The 25,079-nt window shown below is 44.1% G+C and overlaps 1 protein-coding gene across 1 annotated transcript in view; it reads left to right on the forward strand.

Annotated features, from left to right (window-relative positions):
• Positions 1-19,521, forward strand: part of DDX43 (DEAD-box helicase 43) — a 995,487-nt gene extending 975,966 nt beyond the window's left edge. Inside the window, exon 17 of the mRNA XM_086925221.1 lies at positions 18,497-19,521. The gene's annotated coding sequence lies outside the window, so the exon portion shown is untranslated. The remainder of the gene's footprint in view (positions 1-18,496) is intronic.
• The last annotated feature ends 5,558 nt before the right edge of the window (positions 19,522-25,079 follow it).

Here is a 25,079-nt window from a genome sequence, read left to right on the forward strand (position 1 = left end):
GATACAAAGTGTTTTTGCATAATAGGATCTTCATTTTCACTTTTAGACTGTTACACAAATTGCTGCCTACATGTTTAAAGAGGAAAACTGCAGTCTTGATAGGCTTACATTATAATGTTTAAAACAAAACTTTCTGCTCCTCTCAAAGGCCCAGGAGTTTCCAATAACAATGCTCCTCTTTTTCCCCCTTCTTTTGACCTCATTTTCCTGGATCTTCTTCTATGAGAGTTCTAATGAGTTGTAGGAACCACTGCAGTAAAAGCAGCGTGTTTCCTGGAGGGATCATTTCGTTCACCTTCATGTCGAAACACTATCACAGTTGTAGCTGTCAGTTTCAACATTGAAGCACTCGAGGTGCATGCTGGTGTCTCCTTCAATGTCAGTATAATTAATCCACTATAAGTTGATACATCATTCGCCAATGGGGCACATACTTATCAGAACACTGAACGACATTGCTTAAATCGATGTTGACATTTACACCAGTCGTGGAGTACGCAGTTAAGAAAAAAACTGAGGTTGTCACCATCTGCTGATTCAGCAGTAGAATCTTTGTGGCCACTAGGTTATTTCATTTCAGCCGAAGATGCGCTGCAGTCTCCTTTCTACTTGCTAAATCTACCACCTCCTCCCAGAATTATATAAAGTCAAAACTTTGATCCCTTCAATTAGAAAAAAACAACTAAACAGCCTTTGGATGGAGGCCCCCGCACATCTAAAGAAATATAAGAGAACTACTTCCTGCACCTCACAGATAGAGAGGCCTCTATTCAAGATAAAAGGCCAGAAGGAATTCAGATCCATCCTGGATCAAGTGGGAACAACATTTGTATGTTAGCTCTTCATCAAATCTTACCTTACCACAAGGGGGTTGCATAGGTGCTCTGGAACTACAGGACGCCTACCTTCACATTTGTATCAAATCAGCGTAGGAAGTATATCATGTTTCTGGTAGTAACATTACACTGCTAATACATAATACTACATTTTGGTTTGAAATCCACGGCTCACAAATTCTAAATGCTTGGCGCAACCCAACATTGACGTCATGGGGTAGTAATCTACCCATACCTAGATGGCTGGCTGATAAAATCTCAGCTTACAGAAAGTGGAACAGACCTTTGGAACAACTAACTCCATGTTACTCAATCCAGGTCTACAAATAAGCATTCAGAAGTTAGTCAGTCAGTCATATTCACTTTATTTGGTTAATAAAAAACATAAAAGTACACTACAAACATCTTATGTAAATGTAAATGTACATGTATTTATATAGCGCAAATCGCCCACATCGCAGGCATCTATGCGCTTGCTTAGGGAACCCGTCCTGGTATTCCCCTGTGAGATACCCCGGCAGGGTATCCACAAGGTGAAAGCCAGGCATCCCGCCGCGAGGGGCCGTTGTGGAGATTAAGCAAGCTATTGCCCAGAGTCGCAGAGTGTGAACCCGTGAGTCGAATAGGAACCGGAGCGAGAATTATCGAGTCCGTGGAATTATTGAGCCCAACCCCCGTCGGGGCGGGGAATTGAACCCTGGTCCAGGGCCGATCTCAGCTTCCGGGTCTGCTGCCTCTAACCCCTGAGCCACACTTCTCCCTTATACAGCAAAATTAAAACATTTGCAAGGATCATAATCTTAGGCACCATACAAATTCGGTAAGAAAACGGCCCTCAGCCTTTTGATTGTTTTAAAATCGGAATACAGTTGACCGCAATGGGGTTGCTGCGCTACTCCTCTTTGACCTCTCAGCTGCCTTTGACACGGTTGACCATGACACTCCGAAACAAAGACTATGAAGCCGGCTTAGAGGGAACTGCTCTAGACTGGATCGCGTCCTACCTTCGAAAAAGAACTAATGTCATCCATACCCCACCTTTCTCGTCCAATCCGTACTCCACAAAACCAGGGGTCCCTCAAGGTTCTATCATCTCGCCAGATGCTTTTCAACATCTACATGAAGTCATTACCAGTACTGATCAATAAATTTCACCTCACATGCTATAACAATGCAGAACTGGAATGCCTCAAAGACATTGGAAAATCACCAATTTTCAGCTGTCTTCAAGGCGTGGATCAGTGGATGACTTGGAGGCATCTCAAATTGAATGCTTAAAAAAGGGGAATACTACCGTGTGGCGATTGAAAACATTACAACCCGCTTGCTACATGGCCTAATGAACTGGGATCTCCACCTAAAGTATTGAAGGAAGTAAGAAACCTCGGAATGGGATTCCCACACAAGGTCCAAGCTACCATCTCCCTTGTTCTGGCCAAACTCATTTACGCCAATAACCTCTACCACGGATCACCTTTTACGACCATGAAAAGACTACAAGAGATTCAGAACTCGGCTGCCAGAATACTCTTGCATATCAAACCGCGAGACCACATCTCCCCTGCCTTAAAAGCCCTGCATTGGTTACCGGTGGCCAGAAGATTCACGTTCAAGCTGCTTAGTATCACCCCAAAAGCAATACATGGAATGGGACTGCTCTTCATTAGGAATAAAATCATCAAACCCATTCAACAGAGGAACCTCCACTCTAAAGGAGCATCTCGCCTCAAAATCCCAAGATACAAGAAAAAAAACATGGGTGGCAAATCCTCTGTTCAAGCAGCCAAACTATGGAACTCTTTACCCCGCAACATAAGATCCACTGACAACCACCTTATCTTCAGAATTGGCTCTTCCCCACATAAGCACCATAAGCAAACAGAAATTTATAGCATATCCCTCTGTATATACGCATTTGTTTTCACTATAGATATGAACCTATCTTTGTGTATTGCTTTGTACACAACATGTAGAATAATTGTTGTTGAGAAGAAAAAAAATAATACTAATAAATAAATAAAAATCTTCTTTGTCTACATGTACTTACTTTCATTGTGCATTTATGTACCTTCCATGTACTTGTATCTGTGTCTGTTACTTTTCTCCTGAAAAAGAATATGCAATGCACTACCCTATTTCCCATCCTGTGCCTCTATCAATATCTTTATTTTACATATACTTACCTCCTTTATGTATCTATATACCTTCAATGTACTTATGGATCTATATATTGATCACTTTCTTCTAATTTAGCATTTCCAATGCACTACCCAATTTCTCAGCCTATACTCCTCTCAATATATCTTCTAGCCCACCCTTCTGACTCTTCTCAAACTTCTTTCTACTACTCTTTCCAATGCACTACCCTATCTCTCATCCTATACATCTATCAATATATATCCTCTACATCCACTCTCTCATTTATTCCAATCCCCATACCACTACTATGATCCCCAAAATAACCCTTTCTAGACTCTCTCCTACTCTACCCTTCCTTGCATCATCTGACACCTCTTTTACTATACCGATCCCCTAAAACAAATCTTTATAAACTCTTCCCTCTGACTCGTCCCCTCCAAAACTCATATTTACCCATCCAAAAGCCTCCTCCTACTGCTAAAAATAAAAAATCCATCACTCTTTTATCCCTCCACTATCCTTTTCAATCAAAATAAGACTAACATGTTCACTTCTCAAATTCCATATTCAACTATACTAATTCACCACTAATCCTTTATGGGTTCCAGAGTAGCATGCTACTCGCCAATAAAGCGTCTCAACACTCCATTAGGGTTACAAGCGCTATATAAATGCAAACATTTTCCCTTTTCAACCCCTCCCCAACCCTTCTCAATCCAAATAACTGACTAACATATCCACCACTAAAATTACTTTCATATTTCACCATACTAATTCAACACTAATCCTTTTGGGTTCCAGAGTAGCGTTCTACTTGCACTTCAAAACCCCATCAGGGGTAGCAAGCGCTATATAAATACAAACCTCTTTCCCTCTTCTGTCCCGCCACCTACCCTTCTCTACCCAAATAACTGAATAACATATCCAATACTCAAATTACTTCATATTTTACTATACTAATTTTCAACACTAATCATTTATGGGTTCCGGAGTGGCGTGCTACTCGCCAGAAAAGCGGTTCAACACCCATCAGGGGTAACAAGTGCTATATGAATGCAAACCTTTCTTCCCTTTTTATCCCTCTGCTATCCTTCTCACTCCAAATAACTGACTAATATCCACCACTGAAATTACTTTCATATTTCCCCATATTAATTCATGACTAATCCTTTATGGGCTTCTGGAGTTGTGTGCTTCAACACCCCATCAGGGTTAACAAATGCTATAATAAATACAAACCTTTTTTCCTCTTCTATCCTTCTGCTATCATTCCAAATCCAAATAACTGACTAACCTATCCACCACTTAAAATGTACTTGCATGTTTCACTATACTAATTCAATCCTCTATGGATCCTGGATTTGCGTGCTACTCGCCTAAAAAGCGATTCGACGACTCGTATGCTATATAAATGCAATTACAATACAATACAATACAATATGCGAAAATTAATTTAGAAATTTCTCTAGGAAACAGAAGACAACAAATGTTAAAAAAAGTAATCTCAAAATGCAGTAAAAACTGTAGTCTATGGTAAAAAAGACGTTCAATGTGAAGCACATTTTATCGCAGTTCTAGATAAACTACAACATTACATGACATAGAGGTCCTTCTTTTCCTTTCCCTAACGGCTGCAACTAAAAAACTAGCAATATTAAAGCTTTCCCATGTATTATTCAGCATCTGTAAGTATACTAATGCGGCCCTTGCCTGAATAAAATTCTTTGTCCTGTTTACGAATGAGATAAGTGGTCACAAAATATGGTAAAGTACAAAGTGTCTTGGGTAGAGAAGTTATCACACAAAGAAGGGCCCAAATCATTCACCTTTCTCCATCCCTGAGGTTCAGCCAATGTAAAGTGCAAAAGATTGAGTCTAAATCTAATTAAAAGAAAGCGATGATAAGGCTTTGTTATGACCTTTAAAAATGGTTCTATCCTTGGAGCTGTTTTCAGTAAAAGATGTGCTCGTACCATGGGTTTCAATAGCTCTTAATCCGCTCTTTGCCTTATGTTCTTTAACTCGATAGGTCCTCTTTCCTAAGATTGTTTGGAGACTCCGAAAGTTCAGGTGCCATAATTTCTTTGTTAAATTCTTCACATTCACATACCCTAACCACAGGATGCTATTTGCACTGTCCAAGCAATCTTGGGTAATCTCACAATTCACCATCAATTCTGGATTAATCCAGATCATTCCCCAGCTCAAGAGCGGTGCTATGCCTATCAGGTCAGAAAGGAAGCCTATGCCTAGTTCTTGATGAATAATATAAGAGGGAGTGGAGAGCAAATTTCTAAGAAACTTGTTTTCCACTATTTGTAATTTCTCAACCTCCTTATAGCCCCAGATTTCAAACCCATACTTAGAGATGGCTATACATTTTGCTCTATAAATGTTGAGCATGGCCTCAATTGGCTTGGTCCCGAGCCTGCGCACAAAATCAAGAACTACTACTGTTGATCTTACCATGGCGTTCCTGCAGTACCTATGAGCCCCTCTCATCAAACAGTATCCCTCAGTATGTAAATGTTGTCACCTTTGTCCCTTTCAGTTCCTTCGCAGCGATACCTTTTTGGCTTTTTCGGCATAAGGCCATGGTCCTAGTATGAGATTTTGGGAAGTTAACACTTAGATCCAAGGATCCGCAAAAGAATCCAAGAGGCTCTGGAGCCCAACTACTGTGCGCGCTAATTAAACCGCAAGATCTGTGTATAAAAGAGCAGGGATTAACCGATCCCCCACTCGAGGGAAATCTTTACAGGCTGTGTGCAGAGAGGAGTCAAGATTATTTATATATAAAGTAAATAGGAGGGGAGCTAGAATACAGCCCTGTCTAATTCCTCTTCCAAGGCGAATGTGCTGAGTATGGTTACCCGTCTAGTCATATCTCACCGAGAGATCCCTGTGCAGATCTTACATAAAATTAACAGAATGCGTAACTCCAATCTTTGCAAATCTGTTGCCCAATTTTTACTAGTTAAAGATCTCCCCTTCAGGGAACCTTATTTGGACCTAATCCACAGTTCTGGAGACAGATCACTCTACTTCAAATTTAGGGTGGGTGTTCTCCCCTTAGGATTGTTTACTTCCTCTTGGAATCCTCCCTTCCAAACGCTCCCATTTTGTCCATTTTGCGACTTAAGGGTTGAGTCTGACGCCCACCTTCTGTTTGAGTGCAGTGCTTATGCAGCTCCTAGATTGAAATGGTTAAAGCCCTTGTGCAGAAGTCTGGGAACAAGATCACACTTAGAAGCACTACGTATATTGCGCTCTGATGCCCGCCCATTCTTTGCATGCTGCATGGCAAAATTTCTTGGCTGGGCATGGCGTATAAGATCTGCAAGAAAGCTATTGATTCAATAATGTCCTCTTTTCTGTGACCTGTTTTTAGATACTAGTGTAAACATTTGTAAGGATAGCTTAAATGTGTATTTTATGTATTAATGTCTATTATGATTCCCTACGGTATTTTATATTATGCACCTTTGTAATGATTTTACTTTTTGTACTGCTTTTATGATATGTACCGTATCGAAATAAAGCTATACTACTACTACTAAAATTAACTATGCACCGGTCCATTTCCATTAAGCTTAATAAGACCCATAATTTTGTTCTGTTTACTTGGTCGAAGGCTGAAGACAGGTCCATAAAGGCCAGATGTAGTTTCCCGGTCCTAGCAGGTGTGTATTTCCCAACTAACAGCTGCAAATTTAAACACTGGTCCATTGTACTCCTACCCTTTCTATAACCATACTGCAAATTTGATAGAGTAAATTAACTGTACTAAGGATCACTCTCCCTAATACTTTGACAGCTGAATCGATCAGTGATATGGGCCTGTAACATCGCGGATCCCCTCTCTGCCCCTTCTTAAAAACAGGTATATTAATAGATTTGGACCAAGACCTCAGCAAACCATGCTAACATGCCACATTAAATACATGAGTTGAAATTTTAGACCAGAGTGCCATGTTCTGCTTATAAAGGTCAGCCGGAACACCGTCCGGACTGGGACCTTTATTACTAGTCATCTGCATTATTGCCTCCTCTACTTCCTCTTCAATAAAACCAGGGTATATGTACCCGTGTTCGATATAGGGAGACATGGGGTTGCAACATCTTCCTGATCATCATATATATGTTTAAGATGAGTGAACCATTGATCCTCAGGTATTTTACATTTGAGCGGGGAATTGCTAATCCCAGTGAAAAAAGGTTTATTTACAATCTCCCAAAATCTAGCACTATTATTGAGTACGTCCCCAGAGAGTAAATCATTCCAGGCTTCTTGTTTAATTTCGGCTTTACAATTTCTTGTGGTGTTTGCTTTAGGGCATTTAAAAGCTTTTGGTGGGCTTCAGTGCATACGTGATCAAACCACCTCTCACCTACTTCCTTACAATCCCTCCTTGGGCATGTGAGTCCTCTAGCCACCTGCAGATCCTTTCAAAGGCTTTGAGGGTGTCTACCCCCTTCTTAGTGTTATCAAGACAAAGATAATATCCTCCCTTGAAATTTAATTTAGTAAAAGATCCAGGACTACCTTGCTCCATTTCAATCTGCGGCCCTGATCTTTTAGCAATTAAAATTTACTAGAAGTGGCCTCCTCAGATTTTCCAGTACATCGGTACCCCAATCCAATATAACTTGTATGGGATTGTGATAGCTAAAATGGGACTACTGTGCAGTGTAGGATACCACCGGGTATAACAGGTCTGAGGTAATGAAGATATACACCTAGATTCATCAATGTCAAATTCTGCGATTCCTAAATTGCGAGAAAAAGCAAATCGCAATTTAGAAATCGCAGAATGGCATTCATGAAAAAATTCGATTAAAAAAAGCGATTCGCAATCGGCCGCAATCGCCGATTGCGAGTTTCCGAAAATCGCCTAAAAATCGCAGAATCGGCCGATACCCTTGTTGAAATAGCAATCTCGCAAATACCGAAATCGCAAAAACGTGAAGTCGCATTCTGAGCACAGTGATGACATCACAACCAGGAAGTAGGCAGTTCCACCCTCATTCAGCATTTATTTTTATTTTATTTATTTCTTTCGATTTATATAGCGCGTTATAACCCAGGGGTCTCTAAGCGCTTTAGGGCATTTAAAAGCTTTTGGTGGGCTTCAGTGCATACGTGATCAAACCACCTCTCACCTACTTCCTTACAATCCCTCCTTGGGCATGTGAGTCCTCTAGCCACCTGTTTGCAGATCCATTGTGAGCCTGAAGTGGAAGCAGCATTGCCAGAGCTCCCCTCCAGAGTACCTACAGGTGAAATCCAGGAGACACCCCAGTGCACAACATGTCACAGGAAGCTGCAGGTGAAACTTCCACAGGAAGGAAAAGGAAAATTAAATGTTCAGAACAAGAGTAAGAATATCTTATAGAGGGAGTGTGCAAGAACCACAACCGCCTCTTCGGGAAGAACTCTAGAAGGGTGCCTGAGGCCGACAAAAGGAGGATTTGGTTGCGCATCCGCGCAAAAGTGAATTCTGTGGGGGTGACCCAGCGCTCTGTGGATGACTTGAAAGAGAGGCTGGGGGAGCGTGTTTCGACAGGAGGAGGGGAGCCCACTGTCCCACCCAACACCCCACTTGAGGACCGAGTAGAGGACACCCTGAATCCGCAGGAATGCGTGGGAGTAATCCAGCTGGACTCCTCCCGACCCACCCAAGATACACAAGATAAGTGCCATGCGACTGCGACCCTGCCCCTAACAATGGCCATGACCCCAGATCATCCCATTACAAACCCCAGTCATGCAGCCAAAGCACACCACAAAAGCCCTATTGCATTGTGGGACATGTAGTCTGACCACAATTACCATCTAGCCCCATACAGCCAGACCTGTTCAGTGAGAGTCAATCCTGCAGCGAGTCAGGGAATGGTAGCCTGCATGCATGTAGGAAGCTCCAATGTGTAAGTGACATGTCACTAATCAATGTCCACTTTACATCACAGGTGGCGCTGAAGTACCCAGTACGGATAGTGATGCCCTGCAAATTGAAGAAATAACAGAGGACACTGAGGGAGCTGTACATCTATCCCCACAGCCAGGACCATCAGGGCAAGCTGCCGCACCAGCGGTCATACCACCACCTGCCCCTGTGGACAGTGCCACCTCTGCGCCAACAGGCGAAGCAGTACCACAGCGAGTGACTCAAACACCAGTGGGGCTGACAACACCAGCAGCAGCACGCAGACAAACCCGCCGCCCTGCGGCTGTGAGGAGCCTGTCCAGCGGACTGGTGAGGGAGCCGCGCAATACCACATCACGCGCTGGCAGGGGGGTGAACGTGCGGGCACCTGGGCTCTCTATTGAGCGCCGTATGCTCCACGTCCAACAGACACAAGCCCGTCATCTCGCTGCTATACATCTCCAGCTCAACAAGACCGCTAGGAATGTTGGTCAGCTGACAGACCGTATGGAGAGGATGACCGCTGCTGTGAAGGCCAACACCCAGGCGTTGTATAGCCAGCGGGACATCAACCGGCGCAGACACCGGCAGCTGCTGACCCGCCTGTCTGCATACATGCGGTCCAATTATATCATTGGCAACGCGACCTCCCAGCTCTCACGACGCTCCTTGGCCATGCAGGTGCAAATGGTCCAGTGCTGTCAGGACGTCGCAAGAGCTCTGGAGCAAGTGACAACAGCAGTTCAGGGTATGCCAGCAACTGGCCATGGCCAGGCGGGGGGGGGGGGGGGGGCTGGGGGACGACGACACTAGTAAGGCTAATTCCAGCCATAGTAGCCAATCCGTGCCACTGGTGGTAGCACCCCGCCGCAGCAGCAAGCCCTCTGCTGCCTCACGGCCAAATCAGGAGGAGGAGCTGGAAAGAAGGTTGGGAGCATCTGCCCGGAGGCGGCATTGAACATTTGATTAGTACCATGAAGGGCCATGCTGCTGCTACAAGCATGCCCTCCTCAAGAACATGGGACATATGACGCAATATGGCAAACATGTTACAGTTTGGGGAATTCCCACTTTATTGTGCAAAAATAATAACAAATATTCTGTTAAACTTAATCTGACTCATGTCATTATTACTATTGTCATGCATGAGTGAAGTCTTGGGTGTGGGGTGTGGGTGCATTAGAAACAGTTCATGCTGATTTGGTTACAGCGCCTGTGTCCTTCTGCAGGATTCTCCTCGCGTGCAATGCGCACATGTGCAGGTGGTCGGTTGTCCCCTTCCGACTCACTGCCAGAGATCTCCACAGGTATCCTGCGCTTGGTAGCAATGTTGTGGAGGATAGCACACACGGCCACGATGCGGCAGCAGACCTCAGGCTCGTATTTGATGGCCCCACCAGTCTTGTAAAGTATGCAGAATCTGCTCTTCAAAAGGCCAAATGTCCTCTCAATGCAATTTCTTGTGCGTATGTGTGCAGCACTGTAACGCCGTTGCTGTGGTGTTACAGGGTTGAGGTATGGGGTGAGGAGGTACTCACGGAGAGCGTAGCCGCTGTCACCTAAATGATAGGAGCAGAGAATGAGTGCCTGTTCTGCGCAGCTACATGATCACAGTGTACTATTTTTGGGCATGTGCACTTACCTAGTAGGTGTCCTTCCCCAAAGTCTCCCCTGGCCAGTCGTGTGTGGATGCCGCTGTGCCGGAATATGAAGGAGTCATGTGTGCTCCCCGAGTACTGTGCCACTATGTCCGTGATGAATGTCTTGGCATTGCACACCATCTGGATATTGAGGGAGTGGTAGGACTTGCGGTTGCGGTACATGTATTCCGTTTGTGCTGGTGGGCAGATGTGGATGTGGGTACAGTCAATGCATCCTATTACATGTGGAAATTGTGCAACGTTGTAAAATTGATGCTTGGTCTCATTCAAGTCCTGTTGGCTGGTGGGGAATGAGATGTAGTGGTGTAGCCGGGTCAGCATAGCCTCCAGGAAACTCCTTAGGCAGCGGGACATGGTGGGCTGGGATTTCCCCCCTGCAACAGCGACTATCCCCTGGAAGCTTCTGGAGCATGGAGTTGTTTTTTTAAAGGAATGTATGCTCCCAAACAATATGTATTCGTATCTACCACCATAGTACCTAGATTTTTGCCAGCCTTAACCATATTGTTGTTCGCTAAGCCAGGGTGTGTGGTACTTTGACCTTCCTGACTTGCAGACCCCCATTTCTAATGAGTGGTGTTTTGCATGATATGTGCATCAAACCTATTTTTGATCACACCCCTAGTGTCCACCAATGAGTCTTTTTTCATGCCATTTTCCCAGCCAGCCCTTCTACCATTATCTTGACAAGTTTGGATATATCCTCCAGGAGTGTTGTAATGGTTCCATGCGCGACTGCAAACGTTCACCCACAATTTGTCTCACCACATGATGTAGAAAATGATCAAAGTCCTGAATCCCTGCCCTGTCCTGGCGCAACGGGGGTTCAACCATAACTGTGCCGTTGTTTGTGCCTCTCTTCTTTCCTTTTTTTTTGCGGGGGCCATAATCAGGTGAAGTGAAGGATCCTGCGGGCCCTTCGTTACAGCAACCTGCTCCGTGTTAGTAACTGCTGCCTCACATGAGGTTACGTTTGATGAAGCAGCAGCTGGTAACATGCTTGAAACTACTTTCTCAAACCCCAGACCCACCTGTTCCTCAGTGTTTTGTATCTCCTCTATTAGGGCACCCACAGCGGTTGTTAGATATGAGATAATGGAGGCACAATTCTGTGGTACTTTAGCTTTAGCCTTAACCAAGTCAGAGCTGCAGTGTTGTTTACGCTTACCTATTCTGAAGTCAGCAACACACTCTGTTCAGGTGACCTTATCTGTGAACAATGCTAGATGATGCTAGAAAAACTACATCCTTTGGAGGAGTGTGTTCTCAGTCCACGAGAAATATCGTCTTAAGACTTCCAGTGTGATGTCCAGGCAATTCAACTTTGTTCTTGGCGTCCTGCAGTTCCATTGTACTGAATGCCAGCCTACAAATGAAATGTCTCCAGCAGTGTCTAATCATCAGTGGTATATATAAAAGGACAGGAGTATGAACCCATCAACCGGTTGGGATTGGGGTCTAAGGAAGTGTATACAAAACAATACCCCAAGGGGTATGATTGAACAGATTAATAAACAATAACTGGTAAGGATATCTATACAGTATTATCCTAAAAAGATAAAGGAGTCAATTATTTCGTTCATAGTAGTGCTAGAAAGCATCATTTTATATTTAAAGAATCAAGGAAAAAGGGGGGGGGACAATTAAATACAATTGGTCACAGCACTGTGTGAACAAATAAACAAGTAACAAGTATCAGCCCTAAGGGTTGTACAAGGTGCACGAGTGCAGTAGATTGTGACACTACGGCAGCGCAAGTGACAAGGAATACAGCGTGAGCGGCGCAATGTGCAAGGTGCAAATATATACAGTGAAAATACACAATGGTTTCCAATTCAATTATGGTGTCTTAATTCAATATTTCTAAGGAGAGCCACTGTGAGGGGGCGCCTATAGTCTGGCTGTTTAGTCAACGACGTTTCGATCCGTTTGGATGAGGATCATCTTCAGGACATGGTGGGCTGGGTACAGTGCTGTATGGGAGGGAAGGGAAACAAGGGTAAGGGGAGGTCAAGCCACTAGATAAAGGTCTTAGGAAGGGGGCAGTATTGGGGGCTGCTTACTGTAGATCAGTGAATATCTGATCTGTTGGAAAGGGTTCAATTGGAGTCAAGCCAAAATTGGTCCTGATCCAGGCAGCACGTGGAGAACTGAAATCAAACATGTATATATGTCAGACTTGAATGACGATTTTTTTAAAAAAGGGGGAGTGGGTCTGTGTAGGGCGGGCAAGAGCCCTACTCACCAGCAAATTCCTTGAGTGGCACGAGGTCCAGGCAGGGCAAGAGCCGTTGGTCATCAGTGGTGACTGCAAGGCAATTGATTTCATGCAGGTGCAAGAGCACATGTCCCGCATCAGTTTTCAACCCTAATTTGTTCTATTATAACAGATGCTTCTCTTTCAGGATGGGTAGCTCATCTGAGAGCTCTGTCTGTGCACATCCATTTGTCAGATAATGAGAGCTCCCATCACATCAAGAACCTGGCACTCAAAGCAGTCCATCTAGCTCTCAAGGCTTTCCTATCATCCATGATAACAAGCAAAATTCTTATTCAAACAACATAACCATGCACTATCTAAACAAGAAAGGGGCCACAAGATCAAAACCTGTTAGACTGGAAATGCAAAAGAGGTGGCCATGGGTTTTGGCTAGGCTTCTTTCAGTAAAGGCAATACACTTAACATTAAATCCTAAACCAACAGTGGATTACCTAAGCAGATTCTATGAAGGAAATCACAGATGTGTTCTGGACAACAACACTATTCATAGAGTTGAGCTGTCCAACAATAGATTTCTTTGCAACAACTCAAAACAAAACAAGCATTTGTAATGCAATAGGTTTTGCATTTCCACGAGTTTAAGCTATTGGCATTGTAAATGACAATGCCTTTTATTTATGTTTTAAAAACCAAAACATAAATAAAAGGAATTGTCATTTACAATGCAAATATCTCAAACTCGCAAAATGTGAGACCTATTGCATTGCAAATGTTTTTTTGTTTTTTTTGGTAAACACATGTGATGCCTCTGCTAGGTTGCCCCCTCTCAGCCCAGCACAAGCTGCAGCAGACCCAAGCCCCTTGGAGCGAGCTCTTACCTTGTACTTGGATGCCGCCTTATCTTTAAGTGTGCAGATCATCAAGAAGACAGCAGCACTCCTGCCCCCGAACTTGCTCTGGAGATGCTGAATGCCGATGGACAGCACAGCACAGGTGCCTTTGCCTCGGTTCCTCATGCCGAAGGTGGGCAGCATACGGTTAACTACCTCCACCTCACACTGCAGCTTCATGATGCCTCATGATCCACATTCGGTCCATCACCTGTTTTGTTTGCAATACCGCCATAAGTGCGCTGGGGATGCTCAGGCGTGGGTCCCAGGCACTCCACACCACTGGAGTCAAGCTAGCCGGGCTGATGAGAGGTGTTACCTCGAGTCCGGTCCTCGGATGCTTGATTCCGTTCTGGGAAGGACATGGCTTTTGTAGTTCGGACTGGACTGTTCCCATGGGGCACAGGGTCAGAGCTGATTTGCATATCGCCATTGTCTAACCCAGGGTGGTGTGGAGTGCAAAAAAACGATGGATTTGGGCCCAGATCTTTTGACTGGGGTGAATGTGTGACATTGATCCACATTCGGTCCATCACCTGTTTTGTTTGCAATACCGCCATAAGTGCGCTGGGGATGCTCAGACGTGGGTCCCAGGCACTCCACACCACTGGAGTCAAGCTAGCCGGGCTGATGAGAGGTGTTACCTCGAAACCGGTCCGGTCCTCGGATGCTTGATTCCGTTCTGGGAAGGACATGGCTTTTGTAGTTCGGACTGGACTGTTCCCATGGGGCACAGGGTCAGAGCTGATTTGCATATCGCCATTGTCTAACCCAGGGTGGTGTGGAGTGCAAAAAAACGATGGATTTGGGCCCAGATCTTTTGACTGGGGTGAATGTGTGACATTGATCCACATTCGGTCCATCACCTGTTTTGTTTGCAATACCGCCATAAGTGCACTGGGGATGCTCAGACGTGGGTCCCAGGCACTCCACACCACTGGAGTCAAGCTAGCCGGGCTGATGAGAGGTGTTACCTCGAAACCGGTCCGGTCCTCGGATGCTTGATTCCGTTCTGGGAAGGACATGGCTTTTGTAGTTCGGACTGGACTGTTCCCATGGGGCACAGGGTCAGAGCTGATTTGCATATCGCCATTGTCTAACCCAGGGTGGTGTGGAGTGCAAAAAAACGATGGATTTGGGCCCAGATCTTTTGACTGGGGTGAAAGTGTGACATTGATCCACATTCGGTCCATCACCTGTTTTGTTTGCAATACCGCCTCAAGGCACACAGCACCACTGTCGGTTGAATCCCGCCATTCACTCAACTCCACAACACTCGAGAAAGAGGCGACCCAATCAGAAAGTCAACCCTAGGGCTCTCCTGTCCCAGTGTGCAGCGTGGGATAGCGCTCTCGGTAGAAGCTGAGGCTGGTGGGTTTTGTTTTGTACTACAGAAACCATGGAAGAGTTCAAGCTAGTCGTCCTGCAGCCAACCTGTTCTAAACTTGTTTTTCGGCACAAGTAACACTCCTCTACCAAAGACTAAATTAACACAGTTTTTACATGGTGCATTTTGAAGCAATAGTGTCAGTTTTGTATTAAAAATAAAGTAATTTAACTTCGCTCAACAGCATAATACGGTTATTTGTGAAACGAAAAGAAAAGCTGACAGTCTTTTATATTGGTTAAATCTGGAGGCAAAACTCAGCCTGTTACATTGAATGGAACTTGTAGTATAAAAGTGGATGCTTTCTAGGTTGTGTTGACAGTGCAGCATTGAATCGGCATCTGTTTGAATAACATCGCGTCTGTCTCTATAGTTGGGTGTTAGAAGGGACTGTCAGTAACTTGCACCATTCACCCTGTACATAGTTTCTAATAAGGCAAGTTTGATAGTCTTGCTGCATTCCTCAAATGCATGTAAACAAATAATGCCTATGTGCGGTGTTGGGATCCTGGCGCTCACAGTCCTTCTTAAACATGGCTGCAACTGCACATGTTCATGTGGGCGTTGGATAAATCTATTGCTTAGGGTAGTTACTGTTAAGCAGAAGGAGTTAGCCAATAAGTGACCGTGAAAGGACAGCAATCTCGGATGGGGGTGGGGAGAGAAAAATAAAAAAACACAGCACATGGGGGGGGGGGGGCTAGACAGATAGTAAAAAAGAAATATGGTCAAATGTAGCAACTAAAACAAATGGCGCAGAGAATCGAAGGGAGGCGGTGGCTCAACATATAACACTGCCGACTTTGGAGCTGGAGAACAGGGTTCGAGCTTCGGCGTGGGCTGTATTAATAATAAATAAGCGGAGATCTCAGAGGGGGGTGGTGAGAGACAGATAAGCTACCTCTCTGTGTGCCTAGCTCCACTGTGCTGCTATCGGGCAGGCCAAAATAAGCATACTTACTAATTTCAGAGATATAAGAGAAGGAGCTACAGCAACAAAATAATAGGATAACGTGGGGGAAAACAGAGTAATAAACTTGTCGCAATTTATAAAACAATAGGATGGCAGCCATTATTAGTGCTGAGGCTGCCGCTACGTTAAACAAGCTGTCGCCATTAAGCGAATACTAAAAGAAGTTCCTACCCTCTAATTGAAGGAGACCATGTAATGCCACAAGTAAACGATCCAGTCCTGATGGGGGGGGGGGTCTGAAAATGAGACAGGGCGGTAACAAGGAGGAACTAAGAAGCCTAATTTTCAATCAGAAGCCAGCTTTTACCATGGACGATGACGCCAGCCAATGAAATAGTTGGCCGGGGCTTCTACTCAACTTCTAAAACTTACCCTACTGCCATATGCATTTCAGAGCGAGTAGCGTATGCGCGCTGCAATGCTAGGCGAGACCTAAAAAGGACATGACGTTGCATCCAGGCTATCAGAACCAGGCTTATTGGGCAATGCCCTTTTGATGAATATGCTGATACCATTAACTTACACTTTAACTTTAATGCTGTTAATACCGAAAGGCATACTGACACTCCCGAATTCCCAAGCAACAATGATCCTCTTGGCGCCCAACTGGCCAAAGTCTGGATTGGTTACAATTGTCAAACTACACAAGGATACTATGCAATCCGAACCTCTTACCCAGATCCGACCCAGACCACAGGGTCAGTTATTCCACATTAACCTGACATCCTTGAATTAGGCAACTTGGCTTTTGAGATCAGACAATATGGGCATCTAAATCTTTCTCACTCATGCATGGATATTCTAAAGGAACCAAAGATCCTTCAGTCAAGGCTTGCTGTCTCTTCAAATGGAAGAGGTTTTGTTTATGATGCCAACAGAGAGGCTATAATTCAATCACATGCCAAGAGTATGTTATTCTTCCATACTTTTTTACATCTGGCTCAGTCAGAGCTCTAGGTATCTTCCATTAAATTTCAGCATCTTACCTGAAAGACTGCCTTTCTGATAGCAATCATGTCAGCCCATAGGGTTAGTAAAACGTGAGTCATCTTAGCATTTGACCGTTATACAATTTTTAGTGCAAATAGGATGCTTATGCAAACTTGTCCTTCTTTTCTCTGAGCGTTGTATCAGAATTCCATATTAACCAGACCATCACTCTTCCAGTATCTTTCCCAACTCATCCTCTCCAGCAGTATGTTTCTTACACTCTTCAAAAGTTAGAAAAGATCTTTATTTCTGGATAACTCTTTAATGACTGTGGTCACGTTTGCCAAGGTCTGGCCACTTCAAAACAGACCATTACTCATTGAATTGTAGCCTGCATATCTCCGTTATCAACTGGCAAACAAATCCCTACCAGGGCGATCCAGAGCTCATTCCTATAGAGGAAGAGGAGCCACCACAGCCTAGCTGAGAACATTCCTCTTTCAGAATTATGTAGAGTAGCTATTTTGAAGTCGGTCCACTCCATCATGAGTTACTGTAGCCTCAATTCCAAAACTGAAGCTGACTGTCAGTCATGCTGCACCGAGGAGCCTGTTTGATTAATTCCCTATTCTAGGTTCCTTCATTTTCCGTTATAGGATACAGTTGTTATTCCTTGTGTCCAAGAGCCACGAAGACTGACATTTTTAGTTTGCTACTCTGTTCTGTTTTTGGCTATCAAGGAGGATCCTACAGTGCAGAAAATAGTTAATTGTAGTACTGGTTCTGCAGCGTTAAATCTTAATTGAAGTTATAAATGATCACACCTCCTCAATGGCATCTTTTTTTCAGTACTGGAATTAAAACTTCTTAAATTCTTTCGTAGTTTACACTGTTCACTTTAAAAAGGCTTGGCTCTGTGAGGCAGTTAGCATTACAAGGGAACGTCGGTAGCAGACGTTCCTTCAAACTTAAATGGACTGGATTCATTAATTTAACTCTTTTAATGTATGTCTATCAGGCTGCACTTTTACAAATTGCTTAATATATATGCAACAGTTTGTATTCTATGTGCTGAAATTACTTTTTAGGAAGTTTTTTTTTAAATAAAAACTATCTAAAATCTAGCCTGTGATAGGCTTTTGGAGGATGATTCTTATCATATGGACATGTTGCGCTCTTCACCATTTCTTATGATATATGGACTGACGTGTATGTTTATACACTGTGTTCCGATATCCCCGCATGCAGTAGAGAATTATTGTAACATTTATAAATTAAATTAAGATTTGTATGATGCAGCACAAGGACTAAAAGTAAGTAACTATTTCTTCTGTTATCTCCATGAAGTGGTTGTCAAAGTGAAGAAAGAACAGTTCACTGATCTTTATAGGAGCAGAAACAATGGTTTTCCCCCTATGCAATATTACGTTGAATTGATATAACTTTTTACTGTTGTATTGCTGTAGTGGTGTACCTCTTTGTTGGTTGCTAATTGAATGTGAATAACTGTTCCCTTGTTTCTTTTTTTCCAGGAAACCAGGGCCATAAAATTTGAATTTCTGCCATTTCCAGACTAAAATGATGCATTTGTGTCTTTCCATGGTACAGCATAACTTATGCTACATGTCAGATTGAAATATTGTGCAAAGTCTTAATTTTGCTTGGAACTCTTACCTGTGTATCCTCCCTTTCTGTGAATATGTTGTATACTATAAAGCAGTCTAAAGCTGTCAGTTGTATTTTTCTCAGAATCTCAGTGGACTACATCATGAGGAGTAACATCTTAGGCGAACCCAGCTGTTTTTATTAGACAATGATATAACAGTAAAATAATGTTGTATGGTGTTCTAAACCAATTGTAAAGCTGTCCTCAATAAAACATCCTTCATTTCTGGAGGTCTTTAAGTAGGTGGCTTTCTAATTTTGGGCATTGTCCTAATTGACTGAAGGGGTTTGTAGATGGGAACAAATATTTTACACCCAGTATTTTTTTCTGGCAGGTGAGGCAGAAATTACTTTAATTGGCATCAAACTGTTCTTCAAAATACAGAGTCTATTTGGTAGTAGGTATAACTAATATTGTGCATTTTCTGGTCTAACAGCCATAAGGGGTTATAAAAGAATAAAGCTAAAATGTGAGAAACAAATTTAAGTTAAGCGTTAATGGATCTGATGAGACAGACTTAAAAATATTTATGAGTTAGTTGACTTTTATTCTAATTTTATTTTCTGTTAAATACTGTCTGTCTTGTCTATATCCCTGGCAGTAACAGGATAACACATAGCATTTCACAGTCCCTCTGTGTGCATAGAAAAATCATATTTACATTGTACTTGCCATAGAAATATTTGAATTTCCCATGATTTTGATTAAAAATGAAGGTGCCATTTTTGTGGGGGCTGGTCTGTAGAACCCACATCTTTAACAATGGTAACAATATATACCTTAGCATATTTTTATACTATATTTTTTAAGTTTATAGGATTGCATTATATGTTTTGTAAACTGTCATCTACAGATTCTGTAATGTGAAGTCTTAAATAAACCAATATAATTAAACATTTGGCATTGATTTCCCAAATCTTTGAATTGTACACTAATGTTTATGAAAATGTCAGCAAAACTGTAAGTAGCCAGACAAAGGTTGCTTTTATGTGATAATTACAACAATGAAACTGAACTTGGAACTCTTTTATCCTAAAGACCATCTTTTTAAAGAATCTTATGTTTTGACATAAGAGCTAGAACTGTAAAACCAGTATTGAAAAATCTGGCAGGTGTAATTTTAATGTTCCAACCACTTAAACACTTGCCTTCACAAATCCTGTTTATTTGCACTGTATGCAGAAATGTTGTTTATCAGATCAGAGCCTGCCCTATTGGCATTGCCCATGTTGGGAAAAATGTTGACAGAACCAGATTGCTTTTGTTCGTAGAACGCTTATAGGAGATAAAGATTTGAATGTGGCAAACGGCATCATGATTGAGCTTAAATTAGTGCCTCATGCAGTCCAGTGCATACACAATATGAACGTTAAAATAATACTCCATATTAGCCAATAGCATGATGTGCAAAGATGATACTCCTCTGGTGCAGCCAAAGGTTAATGTATGCAGAGTATGTCATGAAGCTGCATGCTGTGACAAACCAGAACTGAAAATTCTTTTACTAAGACTGATAAGGCTTCCTTTGCTGATAATTTGGTTGCCACTTCGACCTTATAGCAAGAAGGTAGTCCATCTAAAGGTATAGGCAAAAATGTAATATTGTCTAAAGTCTTTACCTTAATGTCAAGAATACTGATCTGTAAATAGAAACATTTAAAAAACAGTCATAGAAAGAGAAGAGGAGAAAATGAAATGCTGCAGTACATCAGAATAGTGTTTGTGAGAGGAAATCAAAGCAATAAATGTAAGCAAGTATTAAAACAAATATGCACTGCAGTTCACACCTAAAGAATACACAATATGGTATATTTCTTAGGGGTTAAGGTAGTGCTTTGAGACCATTTGAATTCTTCTTTCGCATGTTAGTTGAGTTTTGCAACACTAGTAAGTCATGCACCTGTAAAGATCAAATTTCCATTCCATAGAACAATTATGTACCACAACAATATTTAGCCACTGTAAAATAGATTTTTAAAGTATATTGGATTGAAGATCATCGGGAAATGTTAGTTGAGCATTGAGATTAGTGAAATGATCTGTTGAAAGATGAATCCTATTCTGAATTTGTTTCCAAAAGAGACGATTTTAAGGCAACAGAATATCATATGAATATAATTAGTGTTGCTGAAGTTGCTGTTCCCAGATTAAACTTTTCCCTCTCTGCTGTCATTCTAACTTTAAGATCTTAAAATGTTGACCAGCAACACATTTGGTTAATGATTGATATTAACAAAACTTGTCTGGGCCTGATTTAGAGTTTGCACACAGGTTACTCATTACAAATGTGACTGATATCCCCTCTGCCTTTCTAGAAGTGCTATAGGATCTTATGTACCTTCGTTTCCGTATGTTAATGGTGACATAGTGTAGGAGGTGCCTAGTTCTTTCTCTAAATGACCTTGATTTTGTTTAAAAGTTTCCACTTCTGCTTTAAGAAATCAATAAGGAAGAGTAGGTGGGTAAGAACAGATTAGATGATTCTGTACATTTCTGATTTGGGGTGATTCCCATACAATGTAAAGCTACCCAGTTGTCTTGCTATGTCAAAAATTGACAGTATTGAAATGGGAGGATGCAGAGGGCCGTTAGTGTCCTAATACGATTCTGGAGCCTTTTTTAGCTTCTTAATCAAACCCCCTGAGTGCTTGAATTGTGCCCTGTCTGCTTTTGGGGTGCATGAAGGATTGATTTACAAATTTATGTGACTTACTTTGAGGGGTGTACCAATCCAACCATTGTGTCCCACTGCCCTGCGCCTGCAGTACTGGTGACCCCCTCATAATGCTTTCCCATGGAGACATCACACCTCTCTCAGGATCTGGCTTTTAAGGTTATGCTAGAGGCAGCTTTATGATAGAAGCAGTGTACTTGGGTTACAGGTGGACCTTCGTGCGGTACTGCTGTCAACTGTCATTTCCTGTGAATCAGCGGGTGGTGTAAAGCACAGTGGGTGTACCTATTTGAGTAGTAACTGTGCTGAAGTATCTCCCATCCCTCGAGTGGAGGAGGGAGGAGTGAGAAGTGAGGTTCCACCACTCCTCTAATGGCATAATTGAAGGAGAGACTTGTGCTCATTGTGGCAACTGAGCAGGAAAGGACTACAAACCATAGAAGCTGATGGTCTTTGGTCAACATCTCTACAAGAACGTACTTACAGGATTAACAGCCTGTTACTTTCTTTTCAATCGAGACCCTCGGTTCAGCTCGGGCAGGTAGGCTTTCTGAAGCGACCACCGACTGGAGAGGTAAGTCGGGATCTTGGGGGATGCCTGGACACCATTGGTTGGGCTACCAAAGACCATGGTGTGTCGGGTGAAGGAGTGTCTTCTGGCGTTGGGTTTTCTTAACTGCTCCAGTCGCTGTTGGGGGGGCCCTTCAGGTTGAGGCTGCAGGCGTCGTTTTGGAGCTCGAGGGAGGTTGGGAATCACCATAACCCAGGTTAGGATCACTGGGGAGACTTCCTCGTGGTGTTGGGCCACTTGGGCCGTGGGCGTCGGGTGCAGAGTGGTGCAGAATCACAGAGTCACTGGAATCCGGATTCTGGTCTTGGATTCTTTTTTGAGCAAATCCGGTGCTCACAGGAGACATGGTGTGTAAGATGAGTGCAGGACCGGTCCTCTGGGCTCTGTGGGGCTGCTGGACACGCCAGGTTCTTCGCTATTGGCAGGTCGGAGGCGGGACAGGCCAGGGGCCAAAGCAGTAGGTGTCCCCTTCTTCCTGGGTCAGCACGGCTCTTTGGTTCTTCTTCTTTCTTTCTCGAACCCGAGGAGGCAAGGTTCAGGGTTGCCCCTAAATACTAGATTTAGGGGTGCTTAAAGGGTTGTGCAGGTCGGGACCAATGGGTCCCTTGTTGGGTTTAATACACCCCTAATTATGCCACCCTCCAGTGGGAGGAAGCATTAGCCTCTCCCTAATCGGCTGAGTCCCATCTACTTCAAGGTGGAGAGTACGGAGATGTGTGCTTCACCTCGCCTCCCCCACCTGAGGGGTGGGGTTGGCAAAGTTGGGCACACCTCTCTTCCTAGTTTCGTTTTCCCACCAATTCTCCTGCACAAAGTGTGGGGCAGAATAGGTGGGGCCCAGTTTGCTAGTGGCAGCAAAAGGCGCAGGGACAGCTTCCAAAGGCGTCAGGCCTTTGAGGCTTCTCCTTCATGGACCCAGCCCATTCTGGTGGAGGAAGCATGACACCTCTGGCCAGGATGAGCTTTGTTTCTCGACCCAGAGAGCGTAGGCTCTCTACCCAGGGGTCCAGAAACCTGTCTGGTGGTGGCAAATGGCGAGCAAACATTCAGGGACCACACTAAGGCTGGTCGTTTTTCAGGGAGCATCTCTAAGATGCCCTCTGAGTGCATTTTACATTAAATACCTCACTGGCATCAGTGCTACCAAACTTCCCAGGATTTAGTAAAACCACTATGGAGCTTGGGGGAGTTCGTAATGACCAACTCCCAGACTATATACTCTTTATGGCTTTACTACACCTTTTTTTAACATGAACTTTTTTTTTTAATATGAAAGATTTTATTGTTCATTTAATTTAAACCAGAACAATATTAGCATGATAAAACGTAGTACAGCATATTTCATAGTTGAAAAAAAATTACATTATAAACAGACAAGGAGCGTGACTAGCGACCTAAGAAAATGGCCGCAGCCTAAGTGAGCTCCAGCGTACATCTCTGCATTCCCCCAAAATCCTGGCATAAATCCGGATGCCCTGATAAACCTAACCGGTGGCGGAGACTCCGGTGAGCCGGGTGAGTGCGACGAGAGTGGTCCGGGCTCTGGAAGAGCCGCGGAGACCGGACGCCGTGGAGGGGCGGAGCTGTGGCCCACACGACACGGACGAGCCGGTGCCTCACGTGGAGCTGTAACTGGGAGACAGAGGCGGCAGCAGCCTTCCCGGTGGCTCCCTGGTGAGAGAAGACAACGATTGGTGACTGCCGAGCGGAGCCTGATGTTGTGAGAGGCGCTGCTACGGCAGATGGAAACAGCAGATCCCCAACACAGCCTGCCAAGTAAGATGGTGGTGCAGCAGTATTTTGTTTTTAAACGGAGGGCGGCTGGAAGCGCTACAACGGTGTGAGACTGTGCACCCCACTGTAAATAAACGCTGGTGGCAAGAAAATTATCCTTGGGCTTTGGCATTCCGGCCCGCGGCGCATCGCACAGCCTTTAGTGACTCCGAATTACAACAACCTTTCCCCTCCTTCACACACTTCCCCCCCTTCCCCCGGCAGGCTCGGTGATCCACAGAGCTGCGGCTGTCCCAGGGATTGTACGGTGACAGGGGCGTGTGAGGCGCACTGGAGGAATGGACAAGACTTATCAAGGCATATATAAGGCACCAATAGCCCACTACGCTATTATAGGTAAAGTCAGATAACTGGCCCCAGTAAAGTATATACAGCGCAGCACCTATATTCCACAACTGCACGAAATCAGTTAACTCTGGGGGCAGCTTCCCAGAAGGTGTACTGACTGAAACCAACCATAGCGGTGCCCACAAGTGAAACCCCTCCGCTGCAGCCAGATCCTCCTGAGGTGCTCTTAGAGGGCAGGGTAGCCGAAAGGCCGCAAGGGGAAGTCGGACCCCATTGGCAGGCAGCGGCGAATACTGCCTCCTTGGTACCCACCTGCTATAATATCAGCTTTAATTACCATGGGGGGCAGCGCGGTGTACAGTGCAACAAATTGGATAAATATGCCTTCCATAAGGAACAGCCGGACGGACCCTCTCAGCAGGCGATCAACGGAGGAGATCCAAAGACGGCCAAACCAAAAGAAATAACGCTGCAGGACGTAATGGCTACCCTGCAACAGATGCAAACCTCCATTGGTTCATTCTCAACTGATATATCGCTACTGCATGCAGATGTCTCCAAAATAAATACTCGGCTAACAGAGGTTGAAATTACCAGAGCGGCACTATCGACGGACACGGCGGTCCTACAACAGCAGGTCTCCCAACTGGAGCATGTGGCCAGGCAAATGGCTGAAAAACTCAGATCAGGAAGGCCGCTCGAGACGCAACAACATTCGCTTGGTTGGTGTTCCAGAAAGCATTAAGGGGCCGGCCTGGATCTCTTCGTGGAAGATCTGGTGCAAACGCAACTACAGCCCCCCGGTCTGTCACACTTCTTCTCAGTTGAGAGAGCACATAGAGTGCCGGGGGGGTAGACCCAAACCTGGAAGCACCCCCCACGACCTATACTGGTGCGCATATTCAACTTTAGGGACCGGGACATGATCCTTCAGGCAGCTCGTATTGCCCCCCACTTAAGATGGAGAACTCCAACGTGACCCTCTACCTGGACTACACTGCTGCTGTGTCAAGGCAACACCACAACTTCCTGGATGTTAAAAAAAAACTACGTGGGGGCGTGGCTTCGAGGGCGAAGATGGCGGACGCGGCTCTGTAGGCTCTGTAGAGCTCCTGCCGGCCC

This window comes from Lissotriton vulgaris, chromosome 6, assembly GCF_964263255.1.
Source record: "Lissotriton vulgaris chromosome 6, aLisVul1.2, whole genome shotgun sequence".
NCBI classification, from domain to species: Eukaryota; Metazoa; Chordata; class Amphibia; order Caudata; family Salamandridae; genus Lissotriton; species Lissotriton vulgaris.